Source organism: Sus scrofa, chromosome 1, assembly GCF_000003025.6.
Source record: "Sus scrofa isolate TJ Tabasco breed Duroc chromosome 1, Sscrofa11.1, whole genome shotgun sequence".
Lineage (NCBI taxonomy): Eukaryota > Metazoa > Chordata > Mammalia > Artiodactyla > Suidae > Sus > Sus scrofa.
This window is the reverse complement of record NC_010443.5, coordinates 12,331,453-12,352,993: the sequence shown is the minus strand read 5'-3', so window position 1 is coordinate 12,352,993 and position 21,541 is coordinate 12,331,453. Positions and strand designations below refer to the sequence as shown.

The window sequence follows — 21,541 nt, the reverse complement described above, 5'->3', positions numbered from 1 at the left end:
CTGAAAAATTTTACACTGAACAATTGATGTATTTAAGCCTACTAATAAAAGCCACCTTAGTGTTTTAAAAGTCTAGATTTATATAAGTTCAATCCCCACACAAAAAAAATGAAAAGTCAATTTAACTAGAACAAAGTACGTGGAAAGCATGGTGTGCCCTCCCCACCCAAACACGCACACACACACACACACACACACTTCATTTACTTCTCACGAAAGCTCTCCATGTGGGCACTTACTTTTGGCAATATTACATTCCTGGATCTCAAAATCTGGGCACTAGGCTAAATAATATCTCTGCCCCACACACTTTCACCTTTTGCCTCCTGATAAGATATAGAAAGAGGAACACTGTCCTGATAACTGTTCGGGGCTATCAATTCCAGGAAAAGGAGGTAAGAATTAATTAATTCTATGAAAACTAGTTGAAACCAGTCCATCCTCCCTGAAGTGACATCCGTCTAGCAGAGGGGTGCTGTCACACAGCAACAAGGTTGGGGACACGGATATAAACCCAGCTCCACTTTGATGGCCTTGAGCCACAAGTGGCCTCTGTGGTATGTGAGTCTAACAGGCAGAGGGGGCCACACGAGTCAGCACGTGGGGCTGTCTGCACAGACTCCACCTGCAGTGGGCAACAGTGATGAAGACCAAGAGCTGAGGAGAGCGCCTCACTACTCTACTCCCATTTTACAGATGACTAAGTGAAGGCTTGTGGGGGCTGCAGAACTCATCCACAGTCACATAGTTGGTAAGATGCCAAGAGGGATTTTGTTAGCCATTTTCTTCAGCTCGATAGAGAAGAAAGGAGCTTGAGTTCCAATCACAGTTTATTGACCCAAGCCCTATCCTTCTGCATTTTCACCCAGCAAATCTGGGATTATAAAAATTCCTCTCTGAGCATCTGCCTAAATAAGCAATAAGGTCTACTTACAAAACAGTTATTAAAATCATGGAAAGCGAGAAGTGCTGAGAAGGGACTTCAGATTTCATTGAATCCAAATATTGGGAAAGTATGAACAAAAGATGAATTACTGTGAATTTCACCCTAAATCACTCAGCCAGTTTTTTTATCTTAGGAATATATTTTATTTATTTATTTATTTTTATTATAGTTGAATTACAGTATTGTGTCAATTTCTGCTGTACAGCATAGTGACCCCGTCATACCTATATATACAATATTTTTTTCATACCATGTTCCATCGTGTTCTACCCCAAGAGACTGGACATAGGTCCCTATGCTGTACAGTAGGACCCCACTGCTTATCCATTCTAAATGTAATAGTTTTCATCTAGCAACCCCCAAACTCTTGGTGGGAATGTAAATTGGTACAACCACTATGGAAAACAGTATGGAGGTTCCTCAGAAAACTAAACATAACATATGTTAGTTTTTTTTAATCTTTTTTTTTTTTTTTTTTTTTTTTTTTTTTGTCTTTTTAGGGCCACACCTACGGCATATGGAGAATCCCAGGCTAGGGTCAAGTCAGAGCTGTAGCTGCCAGCCTACACCATAGCCACAGTAATGCCAGATCCAAGCTAAGTCTGCAACCTATACCACAGCTCACAGCAACATCGGATCCTTAACCCACTGAACGAGGCCAGGGATAGAATCTGCATCCTCACAGATACTAGTCAGATCTGTCAACCACGGAGCCACAACGGGAACTCCTTTTAATCATTTTTCAAAGTTTTATTGTGGTTTAGTTGATTTTTGATGCTGTGATCATTTCTGCTGTACAACAAAGTGATTCAGTCATACATGTACCCACATCCATTCTCTTCCAGATTCTTTTCCCACACAGATGATCACAGAATATTGGGTAGAGTTCCCTGTGCCATTCAGCAGGTCCCCAATGGTCAGTCACTGCCTACACCTCAGTGTGCACATGCCCACCCCAAGCCCCCAGTCCATCCCTCCCCCCTTCACTTAGCCAGTTTCAAACCAGATCAAACCAGTATCTTTACAATCTCCTCCCCCCCAGAATGTTCTCTTCCTTTGCCTATTTTTAAGCTTTAAGAAAGCTTTGAGTTTGATAGAAATTGCTTGCTGAAAGAATTTTTGCTTTAATTTGTTTTTAGTTTTTGCTTTTATTTGTCATAAAAGTTTAATATTATACATTTAATCTTTGTTATGGTTGAATGGATTGTCCTCCAAGATTCATACACTGATGTTCTTTTTTTTTTTTTTTTTTTTTTTTGTCTTTTTGCCTTTTCTAGGGCCGCACCTGCGGCATATGGAGGGTCCCAGGCTAGGGGTCTAATCAGAGCTGTTACTGCCAGCCTACGCCACAGTCACAGCAATGCCAGATCCGAGCCTCATCTGTGACCTACACCACAGCTCACAGCAACGTCAGATCCTTAACCCACTGAGCAAGGCCAGGGACCAAACCCGCGACCTCATGGTTCCTAGTCGGATTCGTTAACCACTAAACCATGACAGGAACTCCTGAAGTTCTAATCACCAATACCTCAGAGCATCACAGTATTTGGAGGAAGTGTCTTTAAAGAGGTGATTAATGGCAAAATTATTAAAGACATAAACAGCTGGCTATGAAGGGTGATTAAGTTCAAATGAGGTCCATACAGTTGAGCCCAAACTCAACACGACTGGTGTCCTTCTAAGAAGAGGAGACTTACATACACACAAAGGCACTGGGAGAAGAAGGTACCTATGAGCCAAGAAGAAAGGCCTCAGAAGAAACCATCCCTGTGGACAGACACTATGATCTCAGATTCCTGGCCTCCAGAATTACGAGAAAATTATTTCCTGTTGTTTCAGCCACCCAGTCTGTGGTCCTCTTTATGACAGCCCTAACAAACCAACGCAAACCTAATAACATTTCATTCCATATTCATCCACATGTGATAAACTCCTTCCTAAAATAAACCCAGTGACCAACAGAACTGCAATTCATGTTTATTGTGCCAAGCCAGTTCATTGCTCCAAATACGAGAATAAAACTGAGAGATTCATTATAATTTTCACATGCCAAATAAATTAGTCAATTAAATTTAAAGTGAGGGAACCATGTACAACGGCTGTTCATTAAACGTTATCCCTGAATAATAAATAGAAACAAGATGAGGCCAGATTTCTCTTTAACTGTGGAAAGTTTCACTGAAGAAACAGAAAAAAAAAAAAAAATCTGGCTTAAGAACATTAAAGAAAAATTTTGGACACAGAGAAGAAGGTTGAGATGAGAGATGTAATGAGGATTCTGGATAGGATGGGAAAGAACCCAAGAAAAACAGCAGAACATTTGCCTGTAAAAGGGCCAGAATCTCCTTGAGGATGCTGAGGAATATAAATGATCTGACTGCAACTAATCAAAGATCCCTGAGATGTAGGAGAATTACCAAGTAGAAACACCACAGTGTTACCCACCCAAATACAGAATCTATAGCGGCCTGAAGACTTTCCCCTGTGGAAGCAACCTAAACGCCCATCAAGAGATGACTGGATAAAGGGGATGTGGTGTAGACATACAATGGAATATTACTCAGCCATAAAAAAGAATGAAAATGGCATTTGCAGCAACATGGATGGATCCAGAGATTATCATACTAAGTCAGTCAGCCAAAGAAAGACAAATATCATGTGAGATCATTAATATGTGAAATCTAAAAAAAATTGATACAAATAAACTTATTTACAAAACAGAAATAGATTCACAGACATAGAAAACAAACTTGTGGTTACCAAAGGGGAACATGGGGGGCAGACTGGGGAGGGAAAAAGAAAGAGTTTGGGATTAGCAGACATCCACTACTAGGTATAAAATAAACAAGCAGCTACTATATAGCAGAAGGAACCATATTTGATATTTTACAATAATCCATAATAGAAAAGAATCTGAAAAGAATAGAAATATATGTGTGTGCATGTACGTGTATGACTGAATCCCTGCGCTACACACCTGAAACTAACACGACACTGTAAATCAACTACACTTCAATAAAAAGGAAAAATAAAAAGGCTTTCCCCTCAAGGGACACGTATATCGAATACACTAAGTTTTAAATAGTATTGTCCCCAGTTTTATTATCCTAATACATGATGGCCTATTGTTCAGTTATCCTATTGTTTAGAATACAATTACACATTCATAAACAGCCAAATCAAACTATTATGCAGTTCCACAAAGGAGGGGAAAATCCCCGATTTCAAAAAAACTGGCTTTAGAATTTGCAATAAACCACGCACTTTGTTAAATTTGCCGTTCTCTGCTTCAAGGAACATAGAGACCGTCTAGCAGGACCGAGAGAAACACATAATTAAACAAAATTAGATTAAACACATTCTATTTACACAAATCAAATTAAACACGTAATTCCATGTGAAAAGAATTGTGAAGGAAGAGACGTTCCCACAGGCTGGAAGCCGCAGGGAGAAACAGCCCCCACGCATGGGAATAATCCTACCCCTTCAAAGAAACCCCAAAGCCAAAAAGGAAGAAATGAAACATTTTACGGTTGTAAAAAATACTATTTTATGATTTATATCAGAAAGCAACAGAGCAGTGGTTAAGGGCCTGAGTTCCAATCTCAGTCTTGCTTTTTCTTGCTATCTGGGTACCTGGGGCAAGTTCCACAGTTGGCTTATTTATGAAACAGAGATAATATTATCTGCCACAGGGATCTGTAATGAAAAGTATTAATAGTTATGAAGAACTTAAACACGATGAAGCAAATAATACCCCATGCATTTTGTTAAATGAGGAAAGAGATTGATTCATTTCCTCGAAAGTGTTGAAAACAAAAGTTGCCTGAGAGACACACAAACTCCAAAATGCTTAGGTAACCCCTTCTGGAACACAGCAAATTGGATATAAAGCAAAATCTTAACAGCCTTTCTTACCACCTTCCCTGCAAAGTGTCCCCAGATTTGGAAACTTGCCATTATCATTGACCCCACCTAAAAATGTTGAGGATTTACGTCAAAAAATAAGCATCATGAAAGAGTCTTCTTTTTATCTATTGCTTATTCTCCAGCATCTAGAACATTGTTGGTACACATTTGTGAAAGAAATAAATGAATGTACGAGAAAAACAAAGAACTTCATGAATAAATATTCATGTCATACCAACACACAAGTCACCTGATGCTATTTTCCCACGCAAGTGAGCCACGAAAGGTAACAGCAGCGCCGATTGTGTTATCAGTTAGGGTATTTGTGGCAAGTTTCCGGGTTTCTTCGAGACAAAAGGAGGGCATTTCCACATTGAGAAACAGAATAAACTAAATAGAACCCCCAAATGAAAGTCCGATCTTTGACAAGATACTTGCCCTGTACTAAGAATTAGCTTTTATTAATTAATTCATCTCTCCAGAACAGGGAAGCCTAGTGATGCATGAAGACTGAGAAGTGAGAGTCGATGCCTCGGTGCAAAACCTCCAGCGCTATTCTCTTCCTATTTTCTGTACGAGACTAAAATCAGATCGTTGACTAGGTTAGTCTGTTCTGGCAGGTATAACTTTGAAGAATTTCCCAAAGCTATGCTCTCCACCTGTAGGCTCAAGTCAGCAAAAGCTCTAATTCTGCAAAGACAGTGAGACCCGAGATGTTCTTACAGCCCTTCACCATCAAGCACTTTTGATCATTAAAGTATTTTTCACCAGAGGGGCTTTGTTTTGCATTTAAGGAAACATTTTGATTCAGAAATCAATCTAGACATTCCTGCTGTGGCACAGCAGGTTAAGAATCCAGCGTTGTCTCTGAGGCAGCTCAGGTCTGATCCTTGGGCCAGCTTAGCAGGTTAAGGATCCAGTGCATCAGAGCTGTGGCTCAAATTCCATTCCTGGCCTGGCAACTTCCATATGCTGAGGCTGCAGCCAACAAAGAAAAAGAAAGAAAGCAAGAAATCAGTCTAGCTAAAGCGTGTAGATTCCCATCTCATTGAGGACTTTGAAGGGCCACAAGCGACAGAGGCTGCAAACAGGGTTTGGGTGTGCCTCGCTCTGTGATGAGGAGAATCAAGCACAGGTCACACGATTCAATTTAATGGAGCCATGGCCACACACAAGCCACTGAACCAGGGACAAACCCCAACTGCAAAGGAGAGGAGGACAGAGCAGGAGGCCAGTGCTGATGTTGTGAACCAGAGGGATGGAAAGAAGACCTAGGCAGGACATGAACACCGAATTATATCGAATGTTAAACCTAATAGTCTCGGCACTCCCAACATGTTTAAAAACAGTAAATGGCGGAGCGCCTGCTGAGGCTCAGCAGTAATGAATCCGACTAGGATCCATGACGACGAGGGTTCGATCCCTGGCCTCGCCCACTGGGTGAAAGATCCGGCGTTGGGGTAAACTGTGGTGTAGGTTGAAGATATGGCTCCGATCTGGCATCGCTGTGGCTGTGGTGTAGGCCGGCATCTACAGCTCCAACTCTAGCCTGGGAACTTCCACAGGCGGTGGGTGTGGCCCTAAAAAGACAAAATAAATAAATGAATACAAATAAAAATAGTAAACGGCAAAGACCTGACCTCAAAGCCCTTCAGCCTTCTCAACTTACTGATACTCTTGATCTATATATTATCACATCCCCCCAAATTCAGAAGGGTGGTCTACCGTCCAGACCTCCCACTGTCATTTTATGAAAGGAGCCACCAACCCCATCCTGTGGGGACTGACTTTCTTTTGCCACCCTGTTTAGTTGAAGCCTGTGGGTTTTAATTTAAAAACTAGACCATAAAACTGGTTTAAGTATAGCAATCTGAATGCAGGCAATAACACCATTTGAAACATAGGGTGTACTGACTTTCAGCTGTGTCATTTTAAGGGGTGGAGGAATTCTCTTTGCCTGGTCAGGCCCCGGACTGACTGGCCTTTCCTGAAGAGTCAAAACCACAGTCAGTGTCTCTAGGAAGGAGGGAAAGGAGGAGGCCGAAGGGCAGCCTGAGACAAAAGGAACACCCCGCTGTTCCGCTGCCTTTGCACCTGCTGGGGCCCTGATGGAGGCACAGTTCCTCCCTCTGGATGTGGAAGGACCTCACTTCCTCCCAAGCCTCCTCTTTCTCTGCTGTCAGAATATCCTGTATCCGCTCTGAGGGGAGAAACTGCAGCCATGACCTTCCTTCTTTGGCTCAGGTTCCTCTGGCCTCCCCCCCCATCTCAAGAGGTCAAAAGGCAGCAGGAAAAGCAGCACAAACTGCACACTGAAGATAATACAAGCCCAACCTAATGATCAAAGTGGTGAATTGATGTTTCCGATCAAATGAGGACCAGATCTAAGAGAACTGCTAAATACATGGTCTCACATCTCCCAACGTTAATGAAAATCACACATTAAATATATATTTGCCTTGTGATTTTTTTTTAATCTGCACCTGTCACATTCAGGCCAGGGAATGAACCTAGACAAAGCAGTGACAACGCTAGATTCTTAACCACTAGGCCACCAGGGAATTCCTGCCTTGTGAATTTTTTTAATTTTTTTTTTTTCTTTTTTAGGGCTGCACCTGTAGCATAAGGAAGTTCCCAGACTAGGGGGCTGAATAGGAGCTGCAGCTGCCAGCCACAGCCACAGCCACAACAACGCCAGCTCCAAGCCACATCTGGGACCTATACTGCACCTCATGGCAATGCCAGATCCTTCCTTAACCCACTGAGCAGGACCAGGAATCGAACTCACATCCTCATAGATACTAGTCGAGTTCATTGCCACTGAGCAACAATGGGAACTTCTAAAAATATTTCTTACCCTTTGGAAATGCCTATTTCTTCTTCTTCTTCTTTTTTTTTTTAATGGCTGCACCCGTGGCATATGGAGGTTCCTGGGCTAGGGACTGAATCTGGCCAGGGCTGTGTCCTATGCCACAGTTATGGCAACACCAGATTCTTTAACCCACTGTGCCAGGCTGGGGATCAATCCTGCACCTCTACAGTGACCAGAGCAGCTGCAGTCAGGTTCTTAACCACTGTGCCACAATAGGAACTCGGAAATGCCAACTTCTATTAGGTTTTACAAAACACATGCTAGTCCAGTAGCATGTGTATATTACTGATCAATATCTATTATTGTGCCCACAGATCATTTACTTATGGGAAAGCATGATCAAACACCTGAAGACTACAGAGCTATACAGTGGCACCTTCCAAATTCTGCTCTCAAATCCACAACTCGACACAGTTCAAACCAGGATTCCTCATCTCTCATCAAGGCAGCCTCGCCCCCACTGTCCTTATTTTGGTCGAGGACTCCAAGGTGTACAGAGTTGTCCAAACAGAGAGTGGGAGCCATGCCCTCCTCTTCCAGATTCTTCATCCCCAGGACTTCAAATCTTCAGGCTTCGGTTCTCTCCAATTTAATGAGGAGTAGCCCTCTCCTAGGCGCCCTTGCTGTCACAGCTGCCCAGGTTTCTACCGTCATCTAGAAACCTGTTGCCATGCTCAGTCCCTTCTTCCTCTTGATTCGTCTGCCACAATCTGACCTGAGCAAAACCGTCTCCTCAACAGACCCCAATCCGGGAGCTTATCAGCAGGGCATTCCAAGGCCTTTAGGGCCTGTCCTCTTCCAAACCCCCTACAGTCCTGCTTTTCTATAACATTCATCCTTCTGATGAGGACGTAGAAGATACCCCTTAGCTGCAATTCTCCCAAAGGAACAAAGGTGGAATTCACAGGTCCGCAAATACAGCTCATGGACCAAATCCAGTCCACTGCCCAGTTGTGCAGGCAAAGGTGTGCAGGAACACAGCCCTGCTCTCCTGTTTCCATACTGCCTCCCGCTGCTTTCGAGACACGGTAACAGACCTGAGTCGTAGAGACAGACCAAATGCCCGCAGGGCCCAAAACATTGATTCTCTGACCCTCTGCAGGAAAGGCGTGTCAGCCCTTGGCACGACTCACAGCAGCGAGGAGCACAGAAGTGACAATCCACCTGCCAACTGGAAAAGCAGACTAGACTGGGAACGAGGTAAATCTGTTTTTTTCTTTCCTTTTTGTATTTTTGAAAGAATCGTTTCATATAATTTAAAAGCTGAGAAAATGTTCTCTCCCTCCCTTCCCAAAAGTCCTGAACATGTTTTAGGAGACCTCTCACAACTTTTTATATCTACTTTACACGCGGTAAAATTCCCTGATTTTCAGTGTACAAGTCGATAAGTTTTGACAAGTGCCTATAATCACGTAACCACACAGCAATCATGATATAAATTTATTTTTTCTTTTTATGGCTGCACCTGGCACACGTGGACATTGCTGTGCCAGGGGTCCAATCAGAGTTACGGCTGCAACCTACGCCACCGCCACAGTCACATCGGATCCTTAACCCACTGAGTGAGGCCCGGGATAGAACCTGCATTCTCACAGATACAATGTCAGGTCCTTAACCCGATCAGCCACAACGGAAACACCCTGAGGTCAACATTAACCATCACCCCAGACTGTCTCCATGTGCCCCTTGGCTGTGTCAGTTCTTTCCCCACAGGCCCTTGCAGCCAACGACCTGCCTTCTAAGGAAGGGAACCTGATTCCTTTTCCTGCCGTTGTCCACGTCCCACCACGCACAGCACTGGCTGAAGCTCTTACTTCCAGTCCTTGTTTGTGTGAACGAACAGGCTTCAATTAAAACTACACACACACACACACACACACACACACACACACACACACACACACAGTCCTACTCACAGCTCTGAGTTTCTCAGTCATCCCGCCAGGCTTCCAGTTAACTATAATCTGAAGAAAGGGTACCACAACTAAACGCAGTCTGAAAAGTGGGTTAGAAGAATTCTAAGTTCCTCTCCAATCTAAAAGTCTACACTTCTCAGTAGATGCAAACTAGTGGACACGGATGGTTAAACAACAAGGTCCTACCGTACAGTACAGGGAACTCTGGTCTGCATCCCGGGATAAACTGTTAATGGAAAAGAATAATAAAAGAACGAATAGTTCCCATTGTGGCTCCGCAGTTTAAGAACCCAACATAGTTCTGTGAGGATGTGGGTTCGATCTCTGGCCTCAGTCAGTGAGTTAAGGATCCGGCATTGCTGCAAGCTGTGGTCTAGGTCATAGATGCAGCTCAGATCCTGCACTGCTGTCATGGTGGCATAGGCTGGCAACTGCAGCTCGACTCCTAGCCTGGGAACTTCCATGTGCCGTAGGCGTGGCGGTACAAAAAAAAAAAAAGAATGTATATGTGTATAACTGAGTCATTCTGCTACACAGCAGAAATTAACAGAGCATTATAAATCAACTACACTTCAATTGAAAAACATTTCTTTAAGCCTCCACTTCTCTACTCAGTGTATTACCTGTGACTTGCAGAGTACAGAGAAGGAAATAAACTGCCCAGAAACTTAAATGCCAAACCTCCTCTGAGCCAAAAAACAATTAGCAAATGAATGAACTTGGACTTGAGAAAAACTGCCAGGTTTTCTGCCCTGATGAGAGCTGTGAGTCCATGAAGCCATTGCTGAGGCTGTGAGTCCATGAAGCCAACGCGTACAAAAGAATGCAGCAACAAATCCAGCCCTCTTTGATTTCTTACAAAAAGCAACAATAACAACAACAACAAACAGTGTTTTGTTTCTAAAGCAAACTCAACACTCTCGCTAGTAACCCACGCCTTCTAAGACATAACGTGCCGTTTCGAAGACATCAGAAGCTGTAATCAAGAAAACAGCCCCTCTTGGGGTTTCACTACAGCAGGAGAGAGTTTATGACTGAAACAGAACTTGGCAAGGGCAAACGTACCTGTGCCAGGATAATTTAAGGAAGTGAAAAGAGGAGTTCAGGGATTCGAGTTACCCAGAAAACAACAGTCAGGTGGACTGCCCTCCTCTGAGGTTTCTGAACCAGTAAGGAATGCAACCCAGCTGGAGATTTTAACCAGAAAACTCGGCCTTCCCAGGGGTAGGTCTGGCAGTCTCCCTACCCCCTCCTCTGCAGACTGCACAGCTTCTGACGCTGGGAAAGACACCCAGCCCGCCATCCCCCAGCATCCGGCGCCCTGCCAGTGCAGAAGTGCCCAGAGTGGGGACAGCGGCGGAAAGGACAGAAGTTAGTTGTCTGCAATCAACTCTGGGGGGAGATATTTATGCCAATGGAAATCACTGAAAAAGAGCTGCCATGCACATCAGGATCAACCAAAGAACTGACCATCTAGAGAGATGATTGAATTTACAATATAATGAATGATAGCCCTGAATGTTCAGCATCCAGCTCCTTCCCCTGCCCCCCAAAGTATGATGAACTTGGAAGATAACAAGGAAGAGAGGGAAGAAATTCAGCAATCGTGGGTGTCTGAGGATGTGTGTTTGTGTGTGCGGACGCGCCCACAGATGCCCATATAGGTACACATCATAGTTGTTATTAAGCACAAACTGCAAACCAAGTTTTCAGATTCTAAAAACAACAACATAATGCTGCAGATGAGCGCAAAGCATGCCACAAGCCTCTGGCCCAAGAAATGTGTACTCTCCAAGGCTGGCTGTTGTAATTCAGGAACCAAATCACTGTATCCAATTCTGGAAGACTGGGACCAAAGGGGGAGGAGGCACAACATGTGAAAGAGGAGAAGAGACCGTCCTTCACCCAGGAAATCCTCCTTTCCACAGCTTGTTTTTCCAAAACTATCAATTAGACTTGGTCTAAAAACCAAATGCTGGCTACAACAACTATTGTCGCTAGAGCAGGCTTACTCTGAACCCAGGGGGAAATTAACGAGTTCCCTGTACCCACAGCAAGTTTAAGTTCATAGAACTACAGACCGTCAACTCAGTCAAGCAACTATAACCACAACCAATATTACATTTTCAACATTCTACCCTCCCACCCCAAAACCAGGTGTCCATAAAGCCGTCATTCCCCATTTCACCCACCCCACACCCACCATCAGCCAGCACTGATCTATTTTGCCCCTCTGGGTATGCCTGGCTATTTCACACAATGGATTTCCTGTAAATACGATATGTGGTCTTTGGTGATTAACTTTTTTCATGTAGATTAAGGTTCTCAAAGCTCGCTAAACCCTCAACACACAGTCTAAATGTTGCTCCCTTGGAGTTCCCATTGTGGCTCAGCAGTTAAGAACTCAACATCGTGCCCATGAGAATGTGGGTTCCATCCCTGGCCTCTCTCAGTGGGGTAAGGATCTGGCCGTGCCACAAGGAATGCCACAAGGTCACAGATGTGGCTCAGAACCACTTTTGCTGTGGCTGTAGTATAGGCTTCAGCGGCCGCTCCAATGTGACCCCTAACCTGGGAACTTCCATATGCTGCGGGTAGAACCATTAAAAAAAAAAAAAGAAAAAAGAAATTATTTTATAAAGGTTACTCTCTTGCTCCAAGCTCTGCTGGCTCCCACTGCACATGCGACAAAATCCACAGCCAGCAAAGTCCCGGCTGGTCTGCCTGGCTCCCGTCCGCCTCTCTCTCCATCTGCATCTCCTGCCGAGTTCTCCCCAGACCACCATGCTGGACCCTGATGAAATCTAGTCCTTCAGACCTCCAGCTCCTCTCCACCTCAAGTCCTGTCTCCAGTTCCTTCGACCTGGAACGTTTGGGCCTCCTCGCCCCTCAGGCTCAGCTCAAATATCTCATCACAGGGAGCCCCTGATGAGCCGAGCAGGCAAAGCAGCCCCATGATCTCTGGTCTGCCCTGTGTCCTATCTACGTCCTTCATAGGACTTTGCAAACCTGTGAGCATCTATGTGTCCATTACCCTGCATTTGCCTCTCTGTCTCTCAAACACGGGGCCACTCCCTGGACCACTCCTCACGAGGCAGGGCCAGTGTGCCTGCTCTGTCTCCCTCCCACAGAGGGGCCAGACGATGTCTACAGAGCTTTCTGAGTTACTCAAAAGAAAAAAAAAAAAAAAAAAAAAAACTACACAGAAATATTCACACCAACATACAGCACAAATTGTAGATTTCAAGGGCACATTAAAGAAAGTCAAGGGCCAGAATGAAAGTCACGGGCCTAAGCTCCCAGCATCTTCTCAAACGTGGCATCACGGGATGGGAGGAAAGGCAGGTGAAAACCCAAACAAGTCTGCATTTGATGAATACACAGAAGAGTTTTGGCCTTAAGACCTTCAAAATTGATGGCTTCCAACAAATTCTAAAGTCTTGCATGTAACATAAAATGGGATTGGTTTATTGCACCAAATCCTATGGCCAAAAAAGATACCAAGTTTTCTGTGATATAAAATTACAAGAAGAGTAAAGTATAATTGGAGAAAATAAATACATAAATTCCACAAAAGGTAATAGCAAACCGTTAAATGTCATTTACTACATGGCAGGCACCTTTTCAAAATTTAATATGTATGAGCGCTTTAATCCTCCCAATGTCCCCCCAAAGTGTAGCATTAATGTCCCACTTCGAGGATGAAGAGCTAAGGTCCAGGGAGGGGAGGTGACCCGTCTAAGGCGACCCGGAGCTCATACCCAGAAGGCTGGCGCCGGGACCTCTCTTCCTCTCCACCACGCACTGCCTCTCCATCCGCCAAAGCAGAAGGGTCACGGATGTCCCTTTAAGGGATCTAAGGCTATGTAACAAGAAATGAGTCAGGGCATCTAAGCCGACTCAGTTTACTGTCTCTGACTGTCATCAGAGATTTTAATGGCAACGCTCGCCCACCTGCACGGGTCGGATGAGAAAATTAAGAAACTTGGGACACCAATTCCTACTGCCTGGTTGATGACTTCTTTTTCTTTTTCTTTTTCTTTTTTTTTTTCTTTTTTGTCTTTTTAGGGCTGCACCTGCAGCAGATGGCAGTTCCCGGGCTAGGGGTCAAACTGGAGCTGCAGCTGCCAGCCTACACCACAACCAAAGCAACGCGGGATCTGAGCCCCATCTTCGACCTATACCATAGCTCACAGCCAACATCCTTAACCCACTGAGCAAGGGCAGGGACGGAAAGCACATCCTCACAGAAGCAGCATGGGGTACTTAACCCACTGAACCACAACGGGAACTCCTGATGATGGCATCTTTAGCTGAGGTCCCAAGTTTCTTCACAACACTCTAAAATAAAGGTGAGATGGACTCTGTTTTTTCTAGGAAATCTAAAGTGAATTCTTTTTGAGCTCTTTCACTTTTGAATGTGCTCTAGACACTGGCCTTTTAGGTCAGTGGTCACCACGCAAGGGTAGCGACACACCAATAAAATCTATCGCCTTTAAAGGATTAAATATCTGCAGAATTCACAAAACTCTCTACCTACCTGTATTTCCCAAAGTCATGTTTCAAAAAGTTGAATTTAGAACAAGGCAAGCTACCTCTTGCTGGGAATCAAATAAAAATAAGCAAAATAAAGAGGTATATTTGAAGTTTTCTACATGCTGTTAGCATTCCAGAAAAAGACAAAGGCAGAAAAAGAGAAAATACTACCAAAAAAAAAAAAGAGAGAGAAAGGGAAGTAGCTAGCAGTGTAGGTCAACACCTACCTGTATAACCTGAGGGCTACAGAAAAACAAAACAAAACAAAAAAGACAGGCACCTAAATGTTCACAGCTGCACTGTTTACAGTAGCCAAGACATGGAAGCAACCTAAGTGTCCATCAACAAATGGATGGATAAAGATGGGATATATATATATATAAAATAAGTAATATATCATGGGTATTATTTAGCCATTAAAAAAGAACGCAATAATGCCACTTGCCACAACATGGATGGACCTAGAGATTAGCATACTAAGCGAAGGTGGTTAGATTGAGAAAGATAAATATTATATGATATCACTTACATGTAGAAGCCAAAAAATCATTACAAATGAACTTATTTACAAAGCAGACATAGACTCACAGACATAGAAAACAAAGGCAAAAGCAGGGGGACAGACAAATGAGGAGTTTGAAATTAACATATACACACCACTATACATAAAAGAGGTAACGAACAAGGACCTACTGTATAGCACAGGGGCCCATACTCAATACCTTGTCATAACCTACAATGGAAAAGAATGCAAAAAAGAATAGAGCTACATATGTATACGTGTAAGTAAGTCACTTTGCTGTATACCTGAAACTAACACAACCTGGTAAATCAACTCTACTTCAGTTTTTAAAAAATCAGCAAGTAAACCATACAAAGAGAGAGAGAGAGAAACCTGTGTGTGGTTTGGTCTCTCATCAGGGAACAGCCCAGTTCACTGGGCTCATGCACTGACTTGCATCAACCAGGCAAACAAAAACAAAAGAAGCACTTGCCCCCCGAGAAGCTCGTGCAAGCACGAACAAGGGTGCTGCCCAAACTGGGAAACACCGTCAAACTGGAGCGTTCTTCCACCATCTGGGACCCAGGCTCTGCCCTGGGGAAAGACTGGAGCACTCCCTGTAGGAAACCTTTGTGGGGAAGTGGGGAGAATGAGGTCGGAGCTGTTCTCCTCCACCTGTATGTTTTTCCAAGGGGAAGGAAATGTGGGGGTGCCACTCTATGGAGAAAGTGAACCGCAGAGAGAAAGAGAGAACAAATAGGATGGGGATGCAGGAGGCAGGTACTTGAAAGGGAGGAGGGAGGTAAAGCTTGGAGGAAGTGCAAATTGGATGGCCACTCTGTTTCCACGGAGAGCCCCAGCGCTCCTTGCTCCTAGCCAATCATTGCCAAGACCAGTCCTTAGGGGAAACAACAGCTGCTGAAATCTTCCAGGAACCACCTACCTCACCCTCCCCAAAGGCCACTGAAGCCTCCACCATCACCCCCAACCACCCACTAACCACCGCCCCTCCCCAAAACACACAGTATTTGACTCAAATCCCCTCTATCTTTTCATCCGCCTGTTTCTTATTTTAAAGAGGCAGAGCACTACCCACCAAACAAAAGCTTTCTCCTAAAAGAAAGACATTTTCCCTAGAACAAAGAGTTCATTCCATTTGATCCAACTTAGATCTATTTGTTTAGCAGCCACTAGACACTGCCCTACAATGCTCCTGTGCAGAGGGTTTGTAAATGCCTTTGGCGGGTGGGGAGGGGTCTCATGACATATATGGTCAACAGGTGGTCCTGAGGAGGGCCAGCAACTGGAGATGCCATCCTCTTCTCACGGTCATCACAACAACTGTTGCGTCTCCCAGGCAAAAGCCACAGGTCATATTCCTGAGAGGGAACCACTCAAAGTGATGCTGCAAACAGCTTATGCCTGATAGGAAAATCACACATCTAGAATGGTATTTTTCTACGGACGGAGAGGTACTTAATTTGAAATTTATTTTTATAATTGTTTATCATTTATCTATGTATACCATATATAATACACCATGTGTGTATGTACAGATACAGATAGATGTAAACACACACGTGCTGTATTATGTATGTACACATACACACTGTCAACAAGTTGAAAATGACAGCTGTATATACAGAAGATGACCAAGAGTTCCCTGGAGGCCTAGCAGGTTAAGGATCCATCGTTGTCACTGGTGTGGTGCAGTTTCAATCCTTGGCCCAGGAACTTCTGCATGTTGTGGGCGCAGCCAAAAAAAAAAAAACAGAAAACCAGAACCGTGGTTTATATTTGGGTGTCAGAATTTGATTCCTAGAAGGGAGATAAGAAATGCTGAGGGTAAGCACTCCACTAGACGTTCCTCTTTCTAGAAAAGTCTTCTTCCAGATCTTTGCCTGGCTGACTTTCTCAGCTCCTTCTGGTCTCCACTCAAATGTCACCTTTCAGAGAGGTGCTTCCTACCCAACCAGTCTAAAAAGTCCATCTACATGTCCAGTCACTTCTATCATACCACTTTTTAATTTCTTCTTAAGCCACCACTATGAAATTATTTTGCTTTATTAGCCTAATATCCCTCTGTCTGGCTCCTCCCTCTAAACCATGAGCACCATGAGAGTCAGGTCCTTGTCTATCTAACCACCTGCTCCAAGAACAGATTCTTGCTCGTAGGAGGCGCTCAGTAACTAACTGCCAAATGAATGAAGAATGAATGCATCCACACAAAACAACGGGAGGGCGTGAGCAAAGAACGAACACACTGCAGATCCGGACTCAGACAACCTGGCTGAAAATTCAGCTTGAATTCTGATACTGCTATGTGTCCAGCGTAACTTTTAGACCTGAGTTTCCTTAGCTTTACACTAAGATAACACAAAGTATTGTGTTTGAGAGGGACTTGTAAATTACCAAGTATTCCATTATCGTTATTTAAGACATCTTGAGGCAATATGTATACTGGCATCGATCAAAAGGTTCATGAGAGGAGATCCTTAAATAAGTGAGTTGCTCTGACAAGGGCAAACGTTCTAATCTTCAACCATATGAAGGGTTGCAACGCTAACCTTGGCCTGCTACCTCTCAAGAGTGTGACAACTTGTTTACAAATTATAGCAGAAAGTATTGCACAAAGACCTGGGTTCAAGACTCTACTACCCAACGTCTTTAGTCTCATCTCCCCCTACTGCATATATATTATAAATACATAAATATATATATATATATATAAAACGCACGGATCTCAGAGTGCTACTGTAAAGACGGAAATGTAATGTTACACTTTGCACAGCAGGTCAGAACGTACCCATGGCGGTCTGTTGGTCTATAGTAGGATCCTGGCTCCAAAGGCTTCCCAGGCACCATTGGGAAAAGCACAATTGTAACTTCGTACTAACAGCGAGACAATGACAGGCGTGCCATTCCACCGGTAGCCGCAGACAACGCCTCCACGTAAAGCCTTCGTATGACTAGCCACACATTTCTATGCTGCTCCATTTTTTTATTAAGATAAAATTCACATACCATACATTTTATAAATTATGGTATGTGAATTATATCTTAATTTAAAAAGCGTACAATTCAGGAAGTTCCCTTGTAACACAATGGTTTAAGGATCCAGCATTGCCACAGCTATGGCACAGGTTCGATCCTTGGCTCGGGAACTTCCACATGCCACGAGTGTGGCCAAAAATTTTGAAAAATTACAAAAATAAAAAATGCATGATTCAGTAATTTTTAGTACATTTAGAAGGTTGTCCCTTGGCCTTGTAGGATACAAAGAAAAGTCTGCAACTCAGAAGAGGAAGGAGCCTCACCCAGCCATGCTGGCATCTTGACCTTGGATTCAGAGCCTTCAGAAATGTGAGAAATAAATAAATTTTATTTATTTATTTATTTAGTCTTTTTGCCTTTTCTTGAGCTGCTCCCATGGCATACAGAGGTTCTCAGGCTAGGGGTCTAATCAGAGCTGTAGCCACTGGCCTATGCCAGAGGCACAGCAACGCACGATCTGAGCCACGTCTGCAACCCACACCACAGCTCACAGAAACACTGGATCCTTAACCCACTGAGCAAGGCCAGGGATCAAACCCTCAACCTCATGGTTCCTAGTCGGATTTGTTAACCACTGCGCCACGATGGGAACTCCAGAAATAAATAAATTTTAGCTGCTTTTTTAAAAAAAAAGAAAAAGAAAAAAAAAAAAGAGGGAGTTCCTGTTGTGGCTCAGCGGTAATGAACTTGACTAGTATCCATGAGGACGCAGGTTCAATCCCTGGCCTTACATGGTGGGTTAAGGACCCGGCATTGCCGTGAGCTGTGGTGTAGGTCACAGACTCATCTGGATCTTGCTGTGGCTGTGGTGTAGGCCAGCAGCTGCAGCCCCAATTTGACCCCTAGCCTGGGAACTTCCACATGCCGTGCGTGTGACCTTAGAAAAACAAAAAACAAACAAACAAAAAAGCAGCTGTGTGACCCGCATCTAATCTGAGGACTTTTCCATCACCCCTATACGCATGGACAGTCTGAACCCTGCAGTCACTAGTGCACGTTCTATCTCTATGGATACATGCCTACTTTGGACATTGCCTATAAATGGGAACCCCACAGTATTGTAACCTTTAGTGCCTGATTTGTTTCACTGTTTTCAAAGTTTATCCATGGGGCATGATCCAAGTTGTATCAATACATCATTCCTTTTTATGGCTAAATAGCATTCCATTGTATGGATACACCATATATTTTAATCCCTTCATCAGCTGATGGACATATGGGTTGTTTCTAATTTTGGCCACTATGAATAATGCTGCTGTGAACATTTGTGTACAGGTGTTTACATGAACATATGTTTTCAGTTCTCTTGAGTATATACCTAAGAGTAGAATTGTTGAGTCACATGACGACTCTCATTTTGAACTTTTTGAGGAACTACCAAATTGTTTCCCAAAGGAATTGCACCATTTTTCATTCCTACTCACAATTCATGAGGGTTCCATTTTCTCTGTATCTTCACCAACGCTTACTATTATCTATCTATTTTTTTTTATTAGAGCCATACTAGTAGGTGTGACACAATATTTTGTCGCATTACCAGATTTTAACATCCAAATTTTTAGCAGGTCCTCAGAAATAGAATACAAATGCCAGGTAGCTCGAAAAAAAAGTCCAGATTACACCACGGCACTGTTCCCAGACTTCAGGCATTCAAGAACCACCTTAATGATTTTGTCAAATCAGAATGCCATTTCTACTGTCAGGTACTTAATTTTTTAAATAATCGATTCATTTTTCACATCAATTTTGAAAAAGTCTTTAAATCACTGCTATAAATTTCTATTACTTGCCATAAACAGAAAGTATCATAAACATAAATATAATAAAAAGGAAGCAAAGTTAGATATTAATCTCCTAGGGCCCGATTCTCCATGTTAAAAGAGCAATTGCAAGGGACAGGATTGGAAGGAAAGCTAGCTACAAACAGGTCTCCTTTGACCCAATCAGACAGTCTAAAATCATGTCTAATACTATCACAGTCTCCTTCCTTTGGAAAACTCTGCTGTTAACATTTCAAGAAATGCCTTTCCCAGAGTTCCCATTGTGGCTCAAGCAGCTTAAGGACCCCACATAGTCTCCATGAGGACATGGGTTCGATACCTGGCCTCACTCGATAGGTTAAGGATCTGGCATTGCCGCAAGCTGCAGCACAGGTCACAGATGTGGCTCATATCCGGTGTTGCTATGGCTGTGGTGTAAGCCTCAGCTGCAGCTCCAATTTGACCCCTGGCCCAGAAGCTTCTACATGCTGCAGGTATAGCGCTAAAAAGGAAAGAAAAGGAAAAAAAAAAAAAAAAAAAAAGGAAGGAAAGAAAAGAAATGCCTTTTCTGAAAGAAGAGGTCCAAAAACAGGTTCCATTGTGATGATTCTATTCCCTAAAGGCTGTCACATTTTGGTAGCCCATCATATTTGGCTGAGGGGTGTCCCGGCCTTCATGCTAACAAACTCCCCTCAAATTTCCAATAAGTTGGCCCATCCTCTAGCTGCAAGCACCTGGCTGTCCAAGTTTCAACCAAAACAGCTTTCAGAGCAAATATACGTAATACAAATTAAAATAAAGCGCACCTGCCCTTGGACAGGCATGCCCAGACAATGCGACCTGTAACGTGACAAAGCGCCTGGATGAACTTGACTGACAGCACTGGCCCCGGGTGTAACACACACAACACCTGATTGTGCTCAAGTACATTCAGCCTCCCCCTCCCAGCCCGACACAGGCGCTATTTATCCACAAGTTAGATAAAAAGTCGGTGACAGCCTGGTTAGTTAGGTACCTCCAGGTTTGAAAACTAATTCTCATCTGTCCTCAGCCAAGCTTAACAGGACACTAGACAGCATCTCCCCACTAAGAGGAGAAGAGTAAGGATTAAAGTTGAAGGTGTCTCCCTGCCTCCTCACTCAAGCACCCCTACTCAGCCCCGGGGTCTCAGCTCAATCTCCCCTGCCAACGGGATTATGTCCCTAACTCCCCTCAGAAGGTATCTCAGCACCTTTGCTGTCCCTTCACACACATCTCACTTTATAATTTCATATTTGCACGGCTGGTGTCTGTCTCGCCACGGGACAGGGTTGGTGAAGACAAGAACCAGGTTGGTTTTGTCCAGCATCACACCCTCAATAGCTAGGACAGTTCTGGGCACAGGGGAGGCATTCAAGAATTATCTGACGAATAAATGAGTTCAAAGGATGTTAAATTTTTGTTAGATGGTATAAGGCTTGGCCACAGTTACGACAACGAAAAGTACATTTCAAAAAGACAAAAGCATATCCAGTATCTTATAATACACCATAATGGGAAAGAATATGAAAAAGAATATATATATATATAATGGAATCACTTTGCTGGATATCAGAAATTAACACAAGATTGTAAATCAGAGTTCCCATCGTGGCTCAGCGGTAATGAACCTGACAAGTATCCATGAGGACTGGGGTTCGATCCCTGGCCTCATTCAGTGGAGGAAGGATCCAGTGTTGTGGTGAGCTGCGGTGCAGGTTGCAGACTCGGCCCAAACCCCACGTTGCTGTGGCTGTGGTGTAGGCTAGCAGCTAAAGCTCCGATTCAATCCCTAGCCTGGGAACTTCCAAATGCTGTGGGCATGGCCCTAAAAAGAAAAAGAAAAAGAAAGAAAAAGAAAAAGAAAATAAAAGACTGTAAATCAACTATACCTCAATAAAAGACAAACAAAAAGACCAAATAGCACAGGCAAAGGTTCTTCAACTTCCTAGAGTTTCCTGCTCCCTGGCTGCAAACCCGTCCTTTGCATACAATAGAAGCCTCTCTTTATTCCGTGTAACTTCCGAA

General features: G+C 43.6%; 1 protein-coding gene across 2 annotated transcripts in view; it reads right to left on the bottom strand.

Moving 5' to 3' along the window:
• CNKSR3 (CNKSR family member 3) overlaps positions 1-21,541 on the bottom strand; it is a 99,207-nt gene that overhangs the window by 43,953 nt on the left and 33,713 nt on the right. The window lies entirely within an intron of this gene.